General features: G+C 46.9%; 1 long non-coding RNA gene across 2 annotated transcripts; it reads left to right on the forward strand.

Annotated features, from left to right (window-relative positions):
• The first annotated feature begins 13,093 nt into the window (after positions 1-13,093).
• On the forward strand, positions 13,094-23,589 carry LOC143828163 (uncharacterized). Of its 2 annotated transcripts, none has more exons than XR_013227539.1 (3): positions 13,094-16,917; positions 17,095-19,459; positions 19,670-23,589. It is a non-coding gene; the product is annotated as an uncharacterized LOC143828163 (long non-coding RNA). The 2 variants fall into 2 exon arrangements; XR_013227538.1 differs by having other exon boundaries at positions 13,114-18,191; positions 19,332-19,459.
• Positions 23,590-24,339: the final 750 nt, after the last annotated feature.

Below are 24,339 nucleotides of genomic sequence, written 5' to 3' on the forward strand. Positions count from 1 at the left end.
AAATCTGAGGGTGCTCTTAGAAATGCACAAATGCCTCGCAACCCATGCAGTCACCGGGGCACCACCTACGCACCCAGAGGAGGCTGGGGCCCTCCTGCCACGAGATGTAAGAAGGGAGGGGGGTAGGTGTGTGTGTGTGTGTGTGGGGAGTGTCTGTCTATCTTTCTGAGAGGGAGGAGGAGGGACCAGGGAGGGGGTTGAGGAAGATAGAGGGAAGGAGGGAGAGTGGAGGTGGAGGTGGGGGGAGGTGTCTGAGTGTGTGTGTGGTGTGGTGTGGTAGGGACCAAGGAGCCCGGGAGCACATGCCTGTACAAGTTTTCATCTGGTTGGACACTGAGAGTTTCACCTGGTATTTCTTAGGGTGTTCAGTGGTGGTTTCGTCCTGTTTTAAGTCTTCTGGTTTGTTCTTTTCTAATGGTGACCATTTTTAATGATTGTATGCTATTGTTTTTACTGGTAAGCTGCTTAGAGCAGAGGTAGTCAACCTGTGGTCCTCCAGATGTTCATGGACTAGAATTCCCATGAGCCCATGCTCATGATAATTCGTCGCTATGCATACCTGCCTTTGTAGTGGAATCCAGTTGTGTTTCTATCGTTTCCCACAGGTTTCCGGTCTCGGCAACAATTGCTAGCCAGGAAGCGATATTGCCGAGCTTTGTCCCACCCCTGGCCATCAAGCAGCCAATGGGCGGCCGTTATCATGCTCCCAAAAAGCCCCTTTCCCTTTTACGGAAGGTTTAAAAAAAAACATGTTGCATGTTGAGGGTGAATCCACTTTTTGGGATTTCCCTGAAAGCGCTACAATGAAGTGCTTTTTGCGGATCGGTTTCAGGAGTCTTGCAGATTGTCAACGACATTGTGCATAACAGCAAAACAGTAGCGATTTCAATTTGCAACCATTGTGCAATTTTGAACGAGTGCGGAATGGCCCACTGTTTCTTGACCACAGCAAACACTCGATCGGCTGCCTTCTGACTTGAGCAGTTACCCAACTGCTTTGCAGCTGCTCACAGCAATGCTTCATTACCTCCTGCCTTAAGGGCACTTCTTCATTTCTGCATTAGGTAGAATTAATTCTCCCCCAGGGTCATGGATCATTGGGTGAGGTAACTGAATGACACAGGGCCAGGGAGGGGAATAATAACTCCCATGAGGTTATTCTCCATGTGCAAGAAGGAATCAATACCAGGACTACCAGCTCTGTGTTGTGAAATTTCTGGAGATGGGGGATGTCTAGGGAAAGTGAAGTTTAGTTAGGGAAGAGTCCAACTACCAAAGCAACCATTTTCTTCAAGGGGACTAATCTCTATCTTCTGGAGACGAGTTCCAATTCTGGGAGACCTCCAGTTACCACTGGATATTGGCAATCCTATCAATAACAACATGTAATTGTTTTAATGTGTGATTCATTTTATTTATTAACTAGAAGAAAAGCCCTTTGCATAAAAATACAACGGGCTCAAACTCCCCCCCTCCCCCTCTCCCCCCAGGCCAGCTCCAGTGAGGAATCAGAAGGCTGTGACAGACTTGCTTGGGGCTGGGGGGGGGGGGGCGAAGAAGAAGAAGAGTTGGTTCTTATATGGCGCTTTTCTCTACACGAAGGAGGCTCAAAGCGGCTTCCAGTTGCCTTCCCGTTCATAGAATCATAGAATCATAGAGTTGGATGGGGCCATACAGGCCATCTAGTCCAACCCCCTCCTGACGCAGGATCAGCCCAAAGCATCCTAAAGCATCCAAGAAAAGTGTGTATCCAGCCTTTGCTTGAAGACTTGCAGTGAGGGGGAGCTCACCACCTCCTTAGGCAGCCTATTCCACTGCTGAACTATGACTGTGAATTTTTTTTTCACAGTCGTTGTACTTGTACTTATAGTTTGAACCCATATAGTTTAAACTTGTAGTTTAAACCCCTATGTCGTTGTACTTGTAGTTTAAACCCATTACTGCGTCTCCTCTCCTCTGCAGCCAATGGAAACAGCATCCTGCCCTCCTCCAAGTGACAACCTTTCAAATACTTAAAGAGGGCTATCATGTCCCCTCTCAACCCCCTTTTCTCCAGGCTGAACATTCCCAAGTCCCTCAACCTATCTTCATAGGGCTTGGTCCCTTGGGCCCAGATCATCTTAATCGCTCTCCTCTGTACCGTTTCAATTTTATCCATGTCCTTCTTGAAGTGAGGCCTCCAGAACTGCACACAGTACTCCAGGTGTGGTCTGACCAGTGCCGTATACAAGGGGACTATGACATCTTGTGATTTTGATGTGATGCCCCTGTTGATACAGCCCAAAATGGCATTTGCCTTTTTTACCGCTGCATCACACTGCCTGCTCGTGTTTAGTTTACAATCCACAAGTACCCCAAGGTCTCGTTCACACACAATGTTACCTAGAAGCGTATCCCCCATCCAGTAGGCATGTTTTTCATTTTTCTGACCCAGATGCAGAACTTTACACTTATCTTTATTAAATTGCATCTTGTTCTCATTTGCTCATTTTTCCATTGTGTTCAGATCTCGTCGAACTCTGTCTCTATCTTCCGGAGTATTTGCCAGTCATCCCAATTTGGTGTCATCTGCAAACTTGATGAGTAGTCCCTCCACCCCCTCATCTAGATCATTAATAAATATGTTAAAAAGTACCGGACCGAACCCCGAGCCCTGAGGTACCCCGCTACTCACCTCCCTCCAGTCTGATGAAACACCATTGACAACAACTCTTTGAGTGCGGTTCTCTAACCAATTCCCTATCCACCTAACTATCTGAAAATCCAGATTGCAGTCCTTCAGTTTATCCATCAGAACATCATGGGGAACCTTATCAAAAGCTTTACTAAAATCCAAGTAAACGACATCAACCGAATTTCCACAATCCAGCAAACCTGTTACTTGGTCAAAAAAGGAAACCAGGTTGGCTTGACAGGACCTGTTGGAGACAAATCCATGCTGACTTCCTTCGATCACCAAATTGTCCTCCAGATGCTTGCAGATCGCTCCCTTTAATATCTGCTCCATTATCTTCCCCACAACAGAGGTTAGACTCACTGGTCTGTAGTTTCCCGGGTCATCCTTCCTCCCTTTTTTGAAGATCGGAATAACGTTTGCTCTCTTCCAGTCCTCCGGGACATCTCCAGTCCTTAAAGAGGTCCTGAAGATGATGGACAAGGGCTGTGCAAGTTCTCTGGAAACTTCTTTGAGTACTCTCGGGTGCGTTTCATCCGGCTCAGGGGATTTGAACTCATCCAGTGAAGCTAAATGCCTCTCGACAACCTCTCTATCCATGTCAACCTGCCACCCAGACACTATCCCTTGGCTACGGCCATCTCTAGATGTGCCTAAACACTTTGACCTGTGGGAAAAAACAGATGTAAAATAGGTGCTGATCACACCCTGTGAGGTAGGTGAGGCTGAGAGAGCCCTGATATCACTGCCCGGTCAGAACAGTTTTATCAGTGCCGTGGCCAGCCCAAGGTCACCCAGCTGGCTGCATGTGGGGGAGTGAAGAATCGAACGGCATGCCAGATGAGAAGTCCGCGCTTTCTCTGCATCCTCCGTTAGAGCAGGGGTCATCAACCCCCAGTCCGCGGCCCGGTACCAGGCTGCAAAGGCCTTGGTACCGGGCCGCTGGCAGCCGCGCCTGCCTCCCCCCCCCCCCCCCGCAGCGAGAAGCTCACCAGGCTGCGAGCGAAGCGGCCACCAAAGCAGCCCCTTCACTTGCGGCCCGGCTAGCTTCTTGCTGTGAGAGGGGGGGAAGAGGCAGGCGCGGCTACTCTGCACATGCACGTTTCCGCCAGTAGGTGGCGATAACACGCATGTGTGGAGCCCAGGCCGCCAGCTCTCCCTCACCCCCAGAGCCGGTCCTCAACCAGAAAAAAGGTTGGGGACCACTATGTTAGAGTTTGTCTATCTGCACCCAACAGTGGGCCTATTGCCTCCTTTACTTTATGTTTGTTCCTCACATAACTGAAAAATCTTTTCTTGTTACAATGGGCTTCACTGGCCAATCTTAGCTCAGTCTCAGCTTTGGTCTTTCTGATGATTGATCTACAGTGCCTAGTAACCTGTAGGTACTCTTCTTTAGAGCTCTGTCCTTCCCTCCATTTCCTGAACATTTCCTTTTTCTTTCTTAGTTCCTCTTGAAGTTCTCTGTTCATCCAAATAGGCTTCTTAGAGCACCTGCAGTGTTTTCGTCTTTCTAAGATAGTCATTGATTGAGCATGCAATAGCTCTTGTTTGAGTAGCGCCCACCCTTCACATGCTCCCTTCCCTTCCAGCATTCTTTCTTCTCCCCACAACAGACACCCTGTGAGGGAGGTGAGGCTGAGGGAGCCCTGACATTACTGCTTGGTCAGAACAGTTTTATCAGAGCTGTGGCAAGCCCAAGGTCACCCAGCTGGCTGCATGTGGGGGAGTGAAGAATCGAACCTGGCTTGCCAGATGAGAAGTCCGCGCTCCTAACCACTACACCAAACTGCCTACACCAGGGTGGTGTTCTTGCCCACGCAGCTGCTCAAGCCCACAGCTTTCAGGCGGGCGCAGGCCATGGGCAGGCAGGCGGGAAGGTGGTGGTGAGGCCTCGCATTGTGGCATCCCCCTCCCTTTCAGTCCCTCCTCCCTGCCTCCCTGCAGTGGCCGCCCAATGAAATGTTGGGAGGTGATGCCTTGGTTTGTGATGCTCCTAAACCCCCCTATCCGGCGAGGCCAGGACTGGCCCCTGTCCCTCCCAGGCCCCAGCTGAGTGGCAGCCCTCCTCCCAACCGCAGTCCCAGGCCCTCCCTCCCTTCCAGCTTGCACTCACTGGCTGGCTTACCTTTTGCCATCAGTTCAGTAGAGCAGGCCAGCATTTCTTCCTTGTGGAAGAAGTTGGAGGGGGATGTGGCCAGGGGTTTACCTGATTGGCCATTCGTTGGATAGACAGCCTATCAGGTACGCTCTGAATGCCAAATTTTCCCAGCATACCTGTCCTGTTTGATTTATGCTACAGATTATATTTATAAACCGGTGCCCATGGTTTGCCATCTTGCAGCGGATAACAATAAAGTTACATTACAATAAAAACATACCTAATTATAATCCATAACCTCCCCCAGAACCCATCGTCACCCCTCCAGTCTGCTGGCCCATCAATCAAATCCAATCAGATCCAAGTTCCCAGGGGTAATATTACAAGTGAGCAACCTCAGAGAAGGGGCAAGATCTTCAGTCACTGTACAGGAAGCCCAGTGGCAGAGAATGATGTAATTACAGGGGCTAGGCCTGAGTTTGGAAGGAAGGTAGCATTAGTCACACTGGTCTGTCACCTCCATTTATAAACTGGATAGGTGATAATTATCTCTCCCGATATGACTGGATGGATCAGCAGCTTTCGGCACAGTGGGCCACGATACTCTTATCCATTGGTCAGGAACCTGGTATTAGAGGATTAGCCCTGGGCTGGTGTCAGTCATTTTTGTCTGATAAGATCCTGAGGGCAGAGAGAGCCATTCTGGAGCTGTCTTGCAAAGTGCTACCAAGGTCAATTTTGTCACCCATATTTATGCGAGGATGCTAAATGAGATTGGCCAGAGCTCCAGAATAAGAAGTCATTAGTATGTGGATGATACCCTGCTCAGCATTTCATTGTCTGGGGGACCGTAATGGCCCTGAGGGCCACAACAACCATCTCCTCCCAAGCATTTGTAAGATTATTAACAAGCTGAACAAGAGGCTGCCTTCCCTACAAATGCTCCCTCAAGTTCCAATAATTGAAAGAAATAATGTCCATCAAGTTAAAGGCTTTCCCCCCTTATAGCAGGCTTTCTCAACCAGGGTTTCATGAAAACCTGAGGTTTCTTGATGGCCCTGGAAGAGTTTCTCAAATGGGTAACAGTTAATTTATTTTTTAAATTTGTTAAACATTTATACGGCCATGTCAACCCACCCCTCCCCAAATTGCCAGCGATGGGCCTGGGGGGGGGGTGGAAAGGGGAGGGGCCCCAGGTGGCCATGTTCAAAGCTATACTTCCCAAATATATTCTGCATGATCGCTCCACTTCTGGGTTTTCTTGAAGCCTAGAGAATGCTTCAGGGAGGTCTCAATAATAAAAAAAAGTTGAGAAAGGCAGTCTTACAGTCTAGTGGTATAGAAAGCCAGCTTGGTGTAGTGGTTAAGAGCAGTCTTATCTGGAGAGCCTGGTTTGATTCCCCACTTCCCCATATGCAACCAGCTGAGTGACTTTGGACTAGTCACGGTTCTGTCAGAGCTGTTCTCACACAGCAGATTCTCTCAGGGCTCTCTCAGCCTCACCTACCTCACAGGAGAACTGTTGTGAGGAGAGGAAGGGAAGGTGATCGTCAGCCGCCTTGAGACTCTAAGCAGTGAAAAGCCAACTCTTCTTCTTTGTCTTCTAAATTAGTGGTCCCCAACCTTTTTCAGGCTGGGGACCGGCGTCAGACTGGAGGGTGATTGCGTGGCTGCGCATGGTGCGCACGTGCAGCCGAAAACGCGCACGCCCGGCTGAAAACGTGCATGCATGGCACTTTCGTGCATGCAGGCATGCGCGAAAGTGCCACGATTGCGCGTTTTCAGCTGTGCATGGTGCATGCGCTATGTGCAGCCCAGCTGCGCATGCATGATGCACGTGCGCGGCCCTGCTTCCCTCTCCCCCCCTCCCACAGTAAGAAGCTTGCCGGGCCGCAAGCTTGCGGCCTGGTAAGTTTCTTACTGCAGGGGGGGGCAGGGAGAGGGAGCCGTGGCCCAGTGCCAGTGCCGGGCGGCGGCCTGGTGGTTGGGGACTACCGTTCTAAATTAAATTTTTTTAAACTTTTAAATATATCCAGTGAACACCAGGAGGAATATACAGAAAAACACATACCCATAAAATAATTCAGATTATGATCAGAGGTTTATTTATTTATTTTATTTATTTAGATTTCTATTCCGCCCATTTCTTTGCAGCTCTGGGCGGTTTACACTGAACATTCTATAACTTGCATTCATTGCATTCATTGTTATAGTTCTAAACCAATTAAGGTTTCTTCTTCTTCTTCTTCCCGGGCAGGCATGAGGGTTAAATGCCTCAGTACTGAAGCTGCCTAAGATCGCAGAAGCGCATCAAAGCTCCTCTCAGTTTGCATTCGTTGCAAGGGATTTGTACCAGAAGTAAAGTCTCTCTGTAGCTTCCCGACAGGCACAACCCCTGGTTGTAAAAACATTTTCCAGCCAGTAACAGAATCAACCCAGAAAATTCAATTAAATAAATAACCCGCCTCAAACACCTTTCTGTGACTGGAACTATAGAGCTTCAAACGCCTCAAGAGCAGGCAGGGTACTGTTTGAGGCCATTGTCCCTGGAGAGATACTAAACAAGATCGGTGGGGAATTTTTTCTGGCTTCATCGTGTTGCACAGCATACATGAAAACAGAACATCAAGCAGCAGGAAAAGCAAAGACAATATGGGGCAAAATGGGGTCTCCATTGCCCACTGTGACTACTCGTGCCAGAAAAAATGACTTCCTTCTCATGTTAAAAGCCGAAGAAGTTGGGGAGCGATTATGTGAATCGATTATGGAGACATGGAGAAAGGGGAGATTGGGAGATTGGGAGACTCCAGAAACTCTGTACACAACACTGAGACCTCTCTAGACAAAGACAAACACGAGCTTTTCCACAACATTACAAGATAAATAAGCACAAGAAAGACATCATTTCCTGTGGCATACGCACTGATTTGTGAGATAAATCTCACTGTCATCTCCATTGAAATACCTATCTTAGCTTACCTTTCCCCTTTTTAAAACATTGCAAGAGGTCTCTAGTGCTTTAGGTTAGTGGTCCCCAACCTTTCTTCGGCTGGGGACCGGCAGGGCGATGGCCACGCCCGCGCAGCACGCATGTGTGGCCGCGCCCACGCATCGCGCATGCGCGGCCGGGCCACGCAAGCACACATGCGCGCTGCACAGCCAAAATCGCGCATGCGTGGCACTTTCGCGCATGCGTGCATCCGCGAAAGTGCCGCACACGCGCGATTTCGGCCGCACAGTGCGCATGTGCGCATGCGCAGCCGGGCCGCGCATGCACGATGCGTGGTGCGGCCCTTATTCCCTCTCCCCCTCCTCCCGCAGTAAGAAGCTTCCCGGGCCGCAAGCTTGCGGCCTGGGAAGTTTTTTACTGCGGGGGGGGGCGGGGAGAGGGAACCGCGGCCCGGCGCCCTGGCCTTACCGGCCCGGCACTGGGCCGTGGACCGCAGGTTGGGGACCACTGCTTTAGGTAACTAGGAATTGTCCATGAATAAAAGAAAACATTTCCAGGTTGCCAATTCCAGGTTGGGAAATTCATGAAGGTTTTGGGAGGGGAAAATCCAGGGAGGGTGACATTGGAGAAGAAAATATCTCCATTGGTATAATGCTGTGAATTCAACCCCCCAAAGCAAACATCTTCTCCAGGGGAAATAATCTTTGTTGTCTGCAGATCAGCTGTATTTCCAGGGCATTTAATCTTATCTTGTAGCTTTTCCCCAATGACAACAACACTTAGAATCATAGAATCATAGAGTTGGAAGGGGAACCCTAGGTCATCCAGTCCAACCCCCTGCACTATGCATGACCCTCACAACCCTATCTTTCCTCCACTGTAACCTGCCACCCCTTTAAGCCTTCACAAAATCAGCCTCTCCATCAGATGGCTAACCAGCCTCTGTTTTAAAAAAGATGGAGAACCCACCACCAACTGTCAGGAACTTCTTCCGGATGTTTAGACGGCATTTCTCTTGAATTAATTTCATCCCATTGGATCTGGTCCATCCCTCTGGGGCAAGAGAGAACAACTCTACTCCATCCTCTATATGGCAGCCTTTTAAATACTTGAAGATGGTTATCAGTTCCCCTTTCAGTCATCTCCTCTCTAGGCTAAACAGACCAAGCTCCCCCAACCTTTCTTCATACGTCTTGGTCTCCAAACCCCTCACCATCTTTGTTGCCCTCCTCTGGACACGTTCCAGTTTGTCTACATCCCTCTTCAACTGGGGTGCCCAAAACTGAACACAGGACTCCAAGTGAGGCCGAACCAGAGCAGAGTAAAGTAGTACCATCACCTCCCGTGATCTGGACACGATACTCCGTTTGATACAGCCCAAAATCCCATTTGCCTCCTTAGCTACCGAGTCACACTGTTGACTCATGTCCAATGTATGGTCTACTAAGACTCCTAGATCCTTTTCACACATGCTACTGCCAAGACAAAATTTGATTGCAGAATTTACTCTAACAGGGTTGACAACCACAGGATGGCGGTTCCTTGTACCTTGTATAGCACAACAAGAAAGATTCTGGTGGGTTACTGTGCTGATCTGAAGCAGCAGAACAAAATTCGAGTCCAGTGACCCCTTGAAGAACAAGGTATAAAGAAAGAGACTGAGAATAAAATGGCTGATATTGTATTGCCCCAGTTTAGATCTAAGGAGTGGCCTCATTTGGAATGCTGTGTGCAGTTCTGGTCCCCACATCTCCGAAAGGACATCACAGAGCTTGAAAACTGTGACTGGGGGGCTGGTGCACTTTCCCTGTGACTTCGCTGAGATGACTCAGGAAAGACATGATGGTGATGTTATCTGTTATCTGCATCTGACCATCGGCAATTCCATAGGAAAGTTTTCACCATACGTTTCTGTCTCTGACTGCTTCTGTTACTTGGTTCATGGTCTATGTCTGCTCCTCTCTAAAACTATCTCATTGGTAACTTTGGCTGTTCATTGAATTCTCAGCATTAATCTCCAACACCATAATTTGAAATCATCTATTTTCCTCCAGTCTTCTTTCTTCAGGGTCCAGCTTTCGCATCCATAGCCCGTTATGGGGAAGACAATGGCGTCAACTAGCTGGCACTTTGTATTAAGGCTGATATCCTTATCTTTCCATACTCTGTTCATGCTTAACATTGCGTTCCGGCCCAGTGTTGTTCACCGTTTGATTTCACGGCTGCATCCACCACTTCAAGTGATCATAGAGCCAAGAAAGATGCAATCATCAATACATTCAATGTTGTCATTGTCGATCGTGACTTTGGTCCTACTGCCAGTAGATGTCATAATTTTGGTCTTTTTGATATTTAGGTATATTCCCATTTTTTCACTTTCTTCTTTTAGTCTCATTATCAGGGTCTTCAGATCATGCTCTGATTCCACAAGGAGTTATTGAGGTTACGACCTCCAATTTTGACTCCAATCGTAGATTCTTCCAGATTAAGCTTCCGCATAATTACCTCTGCAGAAAGGTGAAAAACAAAGGGCGATAAGAAACAGCCTTGTCTCACTCCTTGGCTGACCTTGAACCAATCAGTGTCTCCATCTATTGTTCATACTGTGGCCTCCTGGATGGTGAACAATTAAATGACAAGGTGGATTAAGTGGGACAACACTCCCAATTCATGTAAGCTTCTTGTGATCGACACAGTCAAATTCTTTAGGATAATCAATAAAGCATAGATAGATGGCCTTTTGATATTCATGTTTTTTTTTCAAGAATCCAGCACAAATTTGCAATGTGGTCTCAGGTGCAATGACGTTTTTCATAGATGGTGTTAGTGATAGTCAGTGTGTTTTCTTGACAGAACTGGATAAGTCTGTCACCAGCTTCATTTCGCTCACCTCGTCCAAATCTAAGGAGGTGGTGAGCTCACCCTCACTGGCAGTCTTCAAGCAAAGGTTGGATACACACTTTTCTTGGATGCTTTAGGATGCTTTGGGCTGATCCTGCATTGAGCAGGGGGTTGGACTAGATGGCCTGTATGGCCCCTTCCAACTCTATGATTCTATGATTCTACCGCAGATATCTGTTCTTGTTGATTTCCAGCTTTGGCATTGAAATCCCCAATAACGTATATCATGTCCTTTTCAGGCACCTGTTGCATTGTTTCATGCACTTTCGCATAGAAATCTTAAATTTCATTTTAATTAGCAGCCGTGGTTGGTGCATACACTTGTACAACAGTTGTGTTTAGGGATGGGTGATTCAGATTCGGAAATGGTCCGAATTGGGCCTCCTGCAGCTTTTAGCTGTCCGAATCGCCGAGATTCGGCAATTCGTCGGCCAAATTGATTCAGGTCCAAATCAATTCTGCTGAGTCGGAGGCAGGCAGCTGTTGCCTGAAGCCTCTGGCTGCCCTCTTTTTTTTTTCTCCCCCCCCCCCCCGCTGAAAATGGCAGTGGGGGGAGGGGGGAATGAGTGGCCAATCAGAATGCCTGTAACTTTTCAGCTCAGGCATTCTGGCCACTCACAGAAGACTTTTTATTTTTAAATCCCCTTGCTTTGTAGCCTGCCCAGGAGGAGGCTACTTAAAGCAAGGGGCTGCTTGCTGGTGCTCACTTGAGCTCTCTGGCTGGCTGGCTGGCTGTGCTGCTCCCAAGCTCTCTCCCTGGTTGAGCAGCCTGCCTGCCTGCTTCCTGGCCTGCTGCTGTGGGCTGAAGACTGAAGGACATCGCTGGAGAAGACATCAATAGTTTGTTTTAGGGTTCCCCCCCCCCTTTTCTCTCTATTCTATTTTTCTCTTTTTGTCTCCCTCTTCTCCCTCTCCCTCCCTCCTCTTTTCCAAAGTTTTATTGTGTGCCTTTGAGTTTCTGTGGGTGGGTGCCTTGGGGGGGGGGGGGGTTGGGAAATTGTGTTTGTGTGCTGTTTGCTGTTAAATTTACTTGGTTTTAGAGTTTGTGTGTAGTTTGTATAGTTTTACAGTTTTGTTTAAAAGTACTTGGGGGGCTATGGGCTTTGTATTTTGAAATTGTACTGTTGCTGGTTGTTTTTTGGGGAGTTATTTGATTGTTTTGGGGGGTTGCTTGATTGTTTCAGTTTTTTCTCCCCAGTTTTCCCTAGTTGCCACCTTTGGGCTTCATGCCCTGGGTGACTGGTGGTTGGTTGTTGTAGGTGTTTTTTGGCGGGGGGTGGAGTTTTGGGGGGGGGATTGTAGTTGTTCATAGGTTGGTTTAGCTGTTAGGGCTTTGCAGGGCCATTTTTTCTGGATTGCCACCTTTGGGGGAGTGCCCTGGGTGGCTGCTGGTTGTTTCTTTGTTGAAGCTGTTTCTTTGGTTGGCCTAGGTAGAGTTTTCTTGTTTCGTTTAGCTGTTAGGGCCTTGCAGGGCCAGTTTTTCTCAGTTGCCACCTTTGGGGGAGTGCCCTGGATGGCTGGTAGCTGGTGTTTTTGAGATTGTTTCCTGGGGGGGGGGTTTGCTGCGTTCTTCTTGGGGTGCTCAATTAGGAGTGACCCTTTAAATAGGCAGTAAAATCGATAGTGTTAGGAGAAATTATAAAGTGCTAATAATTGTTTAGAATAGATAGTTTCTTTCCTAAGTAGCCAGATAGGATTTTTATACAGTGAATTGGGTTCTAGGTTAAAATAGTACTTTCTTAATAGTTAAAAAATCTTGAAACCAGCAGGGGCTGTGCCTTATTGAAGGCCAGCTTTCCTGGTAGAGACAGGAATTGATTTAGAGGCCAACAGGTTTAGGGGTTCTTCTTAGCAGATCAGGTGGAGGCTTGGTGCACAAATCTGCTCCAGCCTCCCTTCTAGCTAGTAACACTCAGGTAGTTTAAAACACTGTAAATGTGTAAAAAGGTTTTTTCTAATTTTTCCCTGCTGTAGGTTAGGTAGGGCCAGTTAAACTTAGCTAGGCCCAGACAGGTTCCTTAAGTTAAAAAAAAAAAAAAAAAACAAGACAGAGAACAGGAAAACTCCATAGAAGTCAGGTCAGCTTAGGGTCTATCTAAAAAAAACTAAACAGGTAGCTGGTGGGGGGGGGGGTTATAAGTTGCAAGGTTTCCTTAGAAACAGGTGTTAGGGCAGTTAGTGGTAGGGCCTCAAATTTCCCTGTCTCTTAGATTAGAGCTAGAAACAGTTTGTCCAAGGGAACATGAGTGGGAAGAAGGAAGGTCAGGCTAGGGGCCCTGGGGGAAGGCCCTACAGAAAACTAGAGGGGTGGAGGGGGGTGAAAGGGGTCCAATTTCCTTGGCAATTTGGCATATTGGAAATTTCCTTGTTCAATTCCTACTGAAATCATTTCCCCCCATGCTTTTGGGAGCCCCTAGGATGGGATCCCTTGGTCCAATCTTCTTGAAACTTGAAGGGGAGCTCAGGGAGAGTCTTCCCTGAGTCCCCTGCAATCTTCCCAGGAAGATTGCACCAGGGGGTCCCATCCTGGGGGCTCCCAAAGAACATTCCCCATAGAGGTCTATGGGGAAACATGTTCAAACTAAAGAACCTGACACTCCATTCTATCCAATGGAGCGGATAGGGGCACCCTCTTTGGGAGCCCCTAGGATTGGACCCCTCGGTCCAATCTTCTTGAAACTTGCAGGGGAGTCAGGGAAGACCCCTCCTGAGCTCCCAAAGAATTTTCAGGGGTGCAACTTACACACGCTCCCCCCCCAGCTCCCAGGGAAGGCAGGGGAAGGATTTCCAATACAAGTCAATGGTTCCTTGACTTGCATTGTCCCCAAATCGTTTTGGACAGCTCCGAAACGCTTCCGGAGGCTTTCCAATGCAAGTCAATGGCCTCCATTGCATTGGCTCCGAATCGATTCGGACACCTCCAAATCGTTCTGAATCGGGTCCTCCATGCACAACCCTAGTTGTATTCCTTGGCTTTCCCCGAATTCGAATGGACATAATTTGGTCATTTACTGCTGTGTAATATTCCATTGCATGAGCTGTCATCTTATCCGCAATAAAGGACACACCATTTCTTCTGATACTGTCATGACCAGAGGTCTTCAGAAGGTAGTTCACTGACACCAAGCAGACTGATGTTGAGTTGGGTCATTTCTGATTTCACAATATCCAGTTTTCCTTGTGACATTCCACGTACATTCCATGTTGCAATCTTTCTGGTTTTCTTTTGGCTCAGGCCTCTGTGTTAGCTATGGGCTACATCGGCAGCTAGGTGTCTCGGAGGGTTTCTCCCAGCCGCATTATGAATGCCCAGGTTACTGGCAGAGAGCTGTCGCCCTTCCCCAGTGGCTTGCTCAGTACTTTGTGGCCTGGGGGGCCTACCACGCCATACCATAGTTGATGTACTTTCCATAGAATTTTCTTGGCAAGAAAGACGGGGTGTGTTGCCAGGTCCTGCCCCATGCCTCTGTAATTGGCCTGCGGGCTGTGACCTCTGCAGTTTACCCGCTCACCACGTTGAGAAATACAGTAGGACTTTAAGGGGGAGAGACATGATAGAGGTTTATAAAATTATACATGGGGCAGAGAGAGTTGACAAAGAATTGTTTCTCTCCCTCCCAAAATACTAGAACTCAAAGGCATCCAATGAAGTTAATGGGCACAGAGTGGTTAAAATGTGTATTTTACTGCCAGAAAATGTAGAGATGGCCACAGGAATAAACAACTTTAAAAGTGGATTAGAGAGATTCATGGAGGATTAATCTATCAATGGCTACTAGCCATAGTAGCTGAGGAGAACCTACACATTCAGAAGCGCTAAGCCTCTGAATCCCAAAGCCAGGAGGCAATATCAGGGAATGTCCTCAGCTTCTATGTCCTTTGTATGTCCTACTGTTGGCCCTCCAGAGGAACTGGTTGGCCTCTGTGTGAGATAGGATGCTGGACTAGATGGACCAGTGGCCACATCCAGCAGGGCTCTTATGGTGGTCTTATCAGGGGAAGGCCTTGACCTCTATGCCCCATTGTTGGCCCTTCAGAGGAACTGGTTGGCCTCTGTGTGAGAGAAGATGCTGGACCAGATGGACTATTGGTCTCTTCTTACATTCTTATGCTATCAGAAAGATGGGAAACCTAGAAAACCGGTGAAACAGCTATTTGAAAAAAATACCACATAGATGGAAATGGGAAAAGGATGAAGACATTCAAGAGAGCTAAATTTCATCACAGGCTGGGCATGTTGAGACACAATTGGAGGGAGGGGAGACAGCACATCAGCTGAACACAGAAGGTGTTGTCAGGAAAATCAAATCTTACAAGCAGGTTAAAACACAGAATGTGATGGGATAAATATAGCTGTCCAGTGTCAAAGGAGATGAGAGAATCGTAATTAATGCCATGAATGTCACTTGCTGGAAACATTCTCTTTGGCAACGCTTTTAAGAATCCACTTTGCCAGCTATAAGCAGTATCGGGACAAAGCAAATGAGTTTCTCAGCTTACTAGAGGCTGCGTAATGCAAACAGGACAGGTAAACAACAGCTGAGTGTCAATCCAGAAAAGATGTGTGTGTGTGTGCGTGTGCGCGCACAAGAACAGTGTTGCATGAAAGAGAAGCCTGTGTAAAAGACTGCACTACAAAGAAACAGCGTTATTTGCACATCACGGTTCACTTCAGTTTTAATTTGTATGGAGCCAAATGATAAAACACGCCGACATCAAAACATCTAACATGCACAGAGGAAGTGTGGACTTCTTAACTGGCTGGAACCGAAGAGGACCATTTGTTGGTGCATGGTATGCAGTCAAGGTGCAATTCCCACTTAGTAGGGTCGCCCTCCTCCAGGTGGTGGCTGGAGCTCTCCTGGACTTACCACTGATCTCCAGGTGTAAGAGATCAGTTCCTCTGGAGAGAGTGCCTGCTTTGGAGGGTGACCAGTATGGCATTACACTCCATTGAAGTCCCTTCCCCCCACAAATCCACCCCTCCTCAGGCTCCACCCCCAAGTTTGTGCCTTTCGATGGGGAAATTCGGGGTGAGGAAACAGGAAATGGTGCAAAAACAATCAGAACACAACGTTTTTATTTTTTATTTTTGTATTATTTAAATTTATATACCGCCATTCCAGACTGGGCTCACGGCGGTTCACATAATAAAAGAATAAAAACACAATAAAACCCCATAATTACAATTACTAAACGTGACAAGACAGCAAGCGAAAAAAACTAACTAAAGTCGCCCTCTCGACCAGCCAGAGCCAGCCTTCTGACTGTCTTACTGCTGAGAGTGCGGAGACAGATCTATTTATTAACGGATAGAAGGACATGGGGGTTCTCAGACTGAACAGTGGGCCTCGCCCTGGCCTCAACCATACACCTGGCAGAAGAGCTCCGTCTTGCAGGCCCTGCGGAAAGTTGACAACTCCGAAAGGGCCCTTAGCTCTTCCGGGAGCTCATTCCACCAGGTTGGGGCCAGGACCGAAAAGGCCCTGGCCCTGGTCAAGGCCAGGCGAGCATTCCCGGGGGCCCGGGACTACTGTAAGTTCATACCCACAGAGCGAAGAGGCCTGCGGGTGGCATAAGCAACCAAGTGGTCCTCCAGGTAAACAGGACCCAGACCGCGTATAGCTTTAAAGGTCAAAACCAAAACCTTGAACTTGATCTGGAAACAAACTGGTACAGTGCAGAAGTCGAAGCACCTGCGGAATATGGGCCCTCCATGATGTTCCAGTGAGGACCCTGGCAGTCGCATTTTGTACCAACTTCCAGATCAAAGACAAGAGCAGGCCGTGTAGAGCGAGTTACAGTAGTCTAATCTGGAAGTGACCGTTGCATGGATCACTGTGACCAAGTGGTCCGAGGACAGGTAGGGCACTAGTACCCGAGCTTGGCGAAGGTGGAAGAATGCCATCCGGGCTACTTTTGTGACCTGAGCTTCCATGGAAAGGGAGGCATCAAAGGTCACTCTCGGATTCCTGGGGACCAGTGCAGGTGTTAATTGCAACCCATCCAGGCATGGGAGATGCGCTTCGTGGGCTGGCCAAAGCAGCCTATGCTTCAGTTGCTCTGCCTTTCTCCCACCTAACACATGGTCCAATGTGCATTAAATAATGCTTGCCCCTGGTAATCCCTTCTTTGGTGTGTCCTCAGGGCTGCACACAAAACTGCTGTGGGCTGCTAGAGGTGCAAGCTGTTTTTTGTTTTAACAATCCAACTTCCCGAGCCTTCCACCCAAGCATATCTCTCCCCAGTGAGAGGAAGACCAGGGCAGTGACTCCTCTGCCACAGATATCGGTGGGTACTCTTTCATGCACATCCCGGTTATTTGGAAAGGGTGCTGATTGTTTGCCTGTGAGCAGCAGGAGATGACCCTCTAAGGAGAAGGGTTGTCTTTTGTTAAGGTGGCATGCAAACACCCTCTGCCTTCTATCTTGTATCATGCCCTATAAGTCAAAAATTCCTGTTCTCCAGAGACTACATCTCGGCAACTCCCTCCATGCGGTCTGCAGCTGTGCCTCGCCTGCAGCTTGCCCCAGGACCACAGGATGCACCTGGAGGTCAGCTTTAGCAGTTAACTAGAGGGACTGCAAGTGGTCTTACTTCCACAGGAAAGTGCAACTGGTAAAACAGGGGGTGGGCATTGCACATGTCTCCTTCCCTCCCATTGGGAGTCCGATCTCTCCTCAGGGCAGAGGGCAAGGAACGTGCAGTGACTGCTGCCAAGCTGAATTGGTGAGAAGGCTGCTGTGTGGAGAATTGATGTACCCCCCCCCCAACTCCCAGTAGATAACTGATTCTGTATTTGATTTGCAGATGAAATGTCTGGAGAGGAGGAGGAAGAACCAGCTGCACAGAGGACTGTTGAGGGCGGCATAGAAATGTAATAGATAGATGATAGATAGATATCCAACATGTGCAGAATGAGATCACAGACAGACAGACAGACAGACAGACAGATAAAATAAACTCTGGGTGCCTGCCCATGAACCTAGCTTATCTTTTGATCAGTTCTTCTGTTCATGTCACAACTAGCTGTTGCTGATTTAACAGATGTAAACAGCAGGCTGTACAATATATCATGGTCAGGTAAAAGATGCATCGAATCGTTTGTGTGCTCCCAAATAAGGACGCAAGACACCAATGTGTGGGTTACTTGGTGGTTTAATGGCTGACAGGCATTCATGAAAGTTGTGCTAACTAGCAGCCTGCCACAGCTTACCAGCATTTTGGCTAAAACCACCCTGGCTCCAAACCTAGCCAGTGTTAGCACTGGCTTTGTTTATCTTCAATGCATGTAAAACAGTCCTTGGAGAACTGTTTGAACAACTAAGGGCACAACTGATGCTGTTCTACTGCCTTTCCCTCACAGTCCACTGGAGAGCCACAGTTTGGACACCCAAACATAGAGCAGAGCCCGATAGCTTCTCCAGCGCACCTCCTGACTGGCTCCTCCCCACAAGGCAGTCAGTAGTTCCTCAAGAGATAAAGGTGCTCCTCATGGAGAATTGTGAGACTGCCTCAAATCCATACTCCAGACGACAGGCTGGAAATAACACTCTAAAGACAAGGTGAACTGCATGAGAAGTAGATCCTGTTAATGACCCGCAAAAGAAAATGGAAACGAAGCTGGCACTAGATGCCAGTAAGACTTCGATCCAGATTTCCCGAGAAAGGTTAAGAGTGGCAGCCCCTCATGTGGAGACCTGGGTTTGATTCCCCACTCCTCCTCCGCTTTTAGCCAGTTCCACCATCCTTTTAGCCCTGTCCTCACAGGGCAGTTATCTTTGAGCTCACTCAGCTCCACCTTCCTCACAGGGTGCCCCGTTGTGGGGAGAGGAGGGGGAAGAGATTTACAAGTCCCGTTGGGATTCTTCAGGTGGTAAAAAGCAGATATAAAAAAGCCAGTTCTTCTTCTTCAAAATGTGCTGGTCACTCAAAGACCGTTTATGCACTGGAGGTTTCATGCTGGGCTGCAGGCTGGAGTTTTAGTCGTGGCAGGTTGTCCCACCTCTTCCTGCACCCACATGGGGGAGCATTTGGCCTGGTGTACGTCATCCGCCCCTGATTTGTGCTCCTGCACAGGAGCTGGGGCAGTGAAGTTCCCAGTGCATAAACGGTCAAAGTGGCCCATTTTGAGACGTCGATTCCGCTGTTTTGTGTTCATTTTAATGATCTGACTGGGACTTCTCTCCGATAATTGAGACGATGTAGTAAAATTTGTTACTAGTGTGACTCATTACCAAGGTACGATCTTGCCCTGTAGCACAAGGAGCGACAGGAAAGCTGTTCCATGTGGTGCTCGAAACAAATTTCAACACAGGCTATCAAAGCAATCCAATCAGGAGTTCAACTTGTTTGTAATCCAGGCAGGTTGCACAAGGCAAGTTCACCTGACAACGGTGTCAAAATGCCCAGCATGCCTATTTAAAAGCGGGACTGTAAGGGGCTGTACTGAATGGTAGGCTTCCCTGTTCACCCCAGAGGCAAAGGAAAATAACTCCATCCTCTTCCTCTTTAAAAGCACAGTCTCTATGACTGTAATCTGTAAGAGATGAACACCGGGGGGAAGGATCGTGGAAATACGCATAATGTGTAGCTCTTCCCATAGTGAACCAGTAGTCTGAGAGAATTCCTTGCTGTTCAGAGACAAGTATATGGGAGCTTTCATAATACTACTCTGAATCTTCTACAAAATATTCTTCCACCAGAACTATGTCTCATCCAGGCAGCAATCGATGCAACTGAAACCACAGTTCTAAGCAACGTTCTCCTCTTGTTGGTGGAAAGTGTCGTCAAGTAATAGCTGATTTATGGCAACCCCTAGTGGGCGTTTAAGGTAAGACTCATGTAGAGGTGGCTTGCCATTTCTTGCCTCTGGATAGCAATCTTGGGTTTCTGTGGTGGTCTGTTTACCCAAATGCTATCCAGGGCTAACCCTGCTTAGCCACTGAGATCTGACAAGATTGAACTGGCCGGGGCTATTCAGGTCATGTCAATTTACCATACTAAATTGTCTTTTCTATGTTCATCCTCACCTACTTCACAGGGTACCTGTTGTGGGGAAAGGAAGGGAAGAAGATTTTAAGCGACTTTGAGACTCCTTCAGATAGAGAAAAGTGGGGTAGAAAAACCAACTCATCTCCAACCAACTCATCTCCTTCGTCTTCATAGAACCCAACCCTAATCTCAGTCTCTCCCCACGCCCTCACTGGAAACAACTGAACATATTCTCCTGCACTAGGACAATCCAAATGTTTTTGTGGCAATTCTAGGAGAAGAAGCCCTGAGCTCTCCCATAAATGCATCTATATGTTCAGCTAAAGAACAGAACAAACAGACACGACAGTTTGGCCTTTGGGTACTGCTGTACCAATTCACATGCCATTTTGTGCATTGCTTTAGTATTGTGGTCTCCTCTTGTCCACTTTTGGATAATACAAGGTTAAGTAATTCCCCAAATTCCCATGTGAACAGAAAAATATTTGAATTAGAACTAAGGGACCTGACATAAACCCAAAGAAGAGCAAGAGAAATGCATCCACTGAAGTGGCTCAGAAAAAGATCAAGGGTGCCACCTGCTCATGGAAAAAAAGGTCCAGATCATGCTTGAGATGAATTTCCTCCACGTGGTGGGTTGGATCTAACCAGCTATTGCATTCAGTCTAGTTTAGTTCCCCTTTCCACTACAGACCCTGCCTTGTCCCACATGGCTGTGTCCATGCAGGTGCCATGATTTCCCAAAGTGCCTTTTTGGTGGTCTCTTCTCTCTTCCTTGCCAATAGAAGAATATGATTGGAACCAACCAATTTTTTTTGGGGGGGGGGGGGTGAAAAAGCCTTTTCTTTCGGCCAGTTAGTATGTTACATTTTGATAATATCTTTACATGTCTATTTTTATTCTTAGGATTCATATACTGCCTTGCCTTGCTTGGAACCTATATATTTCATACTTATTATTTAAACCATTGAAAAAAGCCCTCAGAGATGAAACACATTTTGATGAATGGTTATTGTAGTATCTTTGGGCCAGATGTAACATCTTATTCTACTGGTCTGACTCCAGTCAAGCTGCCAGACTCTCTGCCTGACTCAGGCCTAGCCATTATGCTTTAGATTGAATGCCCCCCCTCCCTCCCCACCCCATTGGGACACATTTACAGTTGATTTTAACATTTAGTATTTATTCCTAACATGTTTTTAAGGTATAAGATTTTATGGTAAATGTTTTAATGTTACTATTGAATGTTACAGTTTTAACCTAAACTAATTTTAGTTTAGGTAAAGGTAAAGGTATCCCCTGTGCAAGCACCGGGTCATGCCAGAAACCTTGGGGTGACATCCTCTAGCCGACTCAATATGGGGTGGTTTGCCAGTGCCTTCCCCAGTCATTACCGTTTACCCCCCAGCAAGCTGGGTACTCATTTGACCGACCTCGGAAGGAGGGAAGGCTGAGTCAACCTTGAGCCGGCTGCTGGGATTGAACTCCCAGCCTCATGGGCAGACAGCTTCAGACAGCATTTCTGCTGCCTAACCACGTTGCGCCACAAGAAGCTCTTAATTTTAGTTTATTTAGTTGTTTTTTTGTTCTCCCCAATGTTCTATTGTTCATAATGTTATAGTTATAACTGTATTATTATGAACTGAGTAATTTGTATTTTTCCTGTTTGATGTAAACTGCCCTGAGCTTTCAGGGAGGGTGGTATATAAACATGATAAATAAATAATAAACTTCTGCACAGGGATTATATTGAACCATTGAAAATGTAATCTGTCCTGAGTTCCGAAAGATAGAGCTGTCTATAAATCCCATAAATAAATGAAATTATTGTATGTGGGACCAATATGTTGGTCTAGTGATTATTCTACTTGTAACTTATATTTGTTGCTGCATGCAACAACTACCCCTGCATGCAACACTACCCTTTATTTCTACATCCTGTGATGTTATTTATTTATTTATTTATTTATTTTCTACCACCTGATTTGCAGTGACTGTGTACTTTACCATAAATAGATATATTTTGTTCTATGCTTTAGCTGCTCAGCCTTCTACGTTTCTTTCCCGGCTCTCTTGTTTCCTGTTATGGTCACTAACCAGCACATGGAGATAAGTCACATGGAAACCAGAAATACTTTAGCACAGTGGTGGTCAAACTGTGGCTCTCTAGATTAGCGATCCCCAACCTGTGGGCCGCGGACCACATGTGGCCCTTCGACTAATTGGAGGTGGGCCCCGAAGGACACCTTCTCCCCCCCTCCCCGGCCCTTTACTTCATCCCCCCGGCCCTTTACAACACACTTCGGGTGTCATTGTCTCCCATCACTCCCAGATGGGACTACCTCGTTGCAGAGAAACAAGCTCAGGGTTCCCATTTATTTGTCATTGTCATGAGTTAAAATTTCCATGAAAATAAAATGTTCCTTATGTTCATTGTTGTGGCGTGTCTGTATCTTATTTTGAAGGGATGTTTAAACATTACCATAGCGATCAGAGAGCGTTAGGGCAGTGGTTGAGAGTAGAGGAGTAAACTACCCCCCCCCACCGGGCCTCAGGAAAAGGCGTTGAGTGGTCCCCGGTGAGTGGTCCCTGGCGTTGAGTGGTCCCCGGTGATAAAAAGGTTGGGGACCACTGCTCTAGATGACCATGGACTCTAATAACCAGTCTGGCAGGGGCTCATGGTCAGCAGGAGAGCCATAGTTTGGCCACAGTTTGCTAGTACACGGCTACTTCAGACTGCAAAGATGCCTGCAGTCTCATCTAAGGCGGATTTTGTTCCTCTGTAGGCCACAGGGCCAACTTCTACTCAGACAGCTTTCTACAACTGAAGGAAAACAGTCCTCCAGTTGGTCTGTCAGTGAATCAGGCTAAATAATCAAGCCTGAAACTTCTTCTGACAAAACAATGCAAAACATCGCCATTACAATGCACCTGGCTTTTGCTTACCAGCCTGCTGGAGTATTAAGAGTCCCATCAAGTCAGTCCTTAAGAAATCATTTCAGCCACTGCCATGAATACCATCACTGCAGGCGACATTACTTATCTTGTTGACACCTCATTAGCAACAATGGGAGCTGAGCTGATAGGGAAAATATCTTTGTCCTGCTTGGCAACTGCTCATAAAACACCATGCTATTCCCCTTAGCAGGTTATTTGGGAAAGGTGTTTTTGGCTGTCCTCGAAACCCTCTGTCAGCTCCAATGAACTAAAGGAGCATGAACAAAAATGATTTTTTTTTTGCTTTTTCTAATATCAGGCAAAGACCTTGAAAGCCGATGTCTGTTTATTTATTGCCACCTTTGCAATTTGGCCCCAGGCGCTTACCATACCTCACCTCCCCGTCAATAAAACTGGGCTGCCGCCTTGGCTTAATATGGAATGCCAAGCAATTTATGGAATCATCCTCCTATGTTTCCCCACCTTCTGGATTTCCACCTCGATCAATCCACAAGGCCTGTGACCCCTTGAAAGTGGGTGTTTAAAAAGGAAAACAATGAATACAATAAGATTTTTTTTTTGCCCTGAAGATATATCACCAGGCAATTTTTCATTATGTAGAATAAACTGCGATTATCAAAAATAATGGGGTTGTATTTTAGAAAAGTCAGCAAGTCTAAATAAAGCAAGCACACTGCCTGTTGTGGGATCACAGCCCCCTCCTCAAAGCAGGCTCAGCCTAAAGCATCCATGATAAGCATTGGTCCAGCCACTGCTTAAAAACCACCAGTGAGGAGAAGCTCACCACCTCCTTTGGCAGCCTATTCCACTACTGGATATGAATTTTCTCCTGATATCTAGTAATTTAATCTCATTACTGCCAACAGGAACCTTTCCCTGCCCTCCTCCAAGTGACAACCTTTCAAGTACTTAAAGAGAGCAATCATGTCCCCTCTCAGCCTCTTCCTCTTCAGACTGGACATCCCCAGATCCCTCAGCCTTTTCTCCTAAGGCTCAATCACTGAGTGTGTGTGCGTGTGTATATATATATATATATATATATAGGATATATATATATATATATATAGGATGGAAGGATTGAACTCCCAACCTCATGGGCAAAGCTTTCTGAAAGCTTTGCCCATGAGGTTGGGAGTTCAATCCTTCCATCCTTCAGCCATGACTCAGTGCTTGCACAGGGGATACCTTTACCATATATATATATATATATATATATATATATATATATATATATATATATATATATATATATATATATATATATATATATATATATATATATATATATATAATTTTTATTTTTCCAAAAAGATAGAAATAACATAGATACATATAATAAACATTAGTGAAGCCATTGGTTTAGAATCTAAGCATATTAGAACGCGCTCCTTTCCCTTCTGGTTTACTTTTTTAGATAGTTCAGATAAGGAGTGTGTGCCATGGGCTCCACGTTTCTAGAGGCCCCACACAGTGCCTCCCCCCTATGGATGAGGGCCACAGCCTTTCTCCCCCCCCCCCTTAATCTCTTTATGGACACTAGGAGTGATACTCCTTTCCACTGTGGGGGATCTCTCTGGACCCAATCAAGCTGCTCCTGCCAAAATTGTACTTGACTAGGGCCCTGCAAATCCTTAAACCATTTAAACCCTTAAACCACCCCTGCACATGTATTGTTGCTTGGAGCCACACGCCAGGACATTTAGAATCCTACGCAAAGGAAATCCTTAAAACTGGGGATTTGACAAGAGTCATGCAGATGAC

The sequence above is a fragment of the Paroedura picta genome, unplaced genomic scaffold (assembly GCF_049243985.1).
Source record: "Paroedura picta isolate Pp20150507F unplaced genomic scaffold, Ppicta_v3.0 Ppicta_v3_sca19, whole genome shotgun sequence".
Lineage (NCBI taxonomy): Eukaryota > Metazoa > Chordata > Lepidosauria > Squamata > Gekkonidae > Paroedura > Paroedura picta.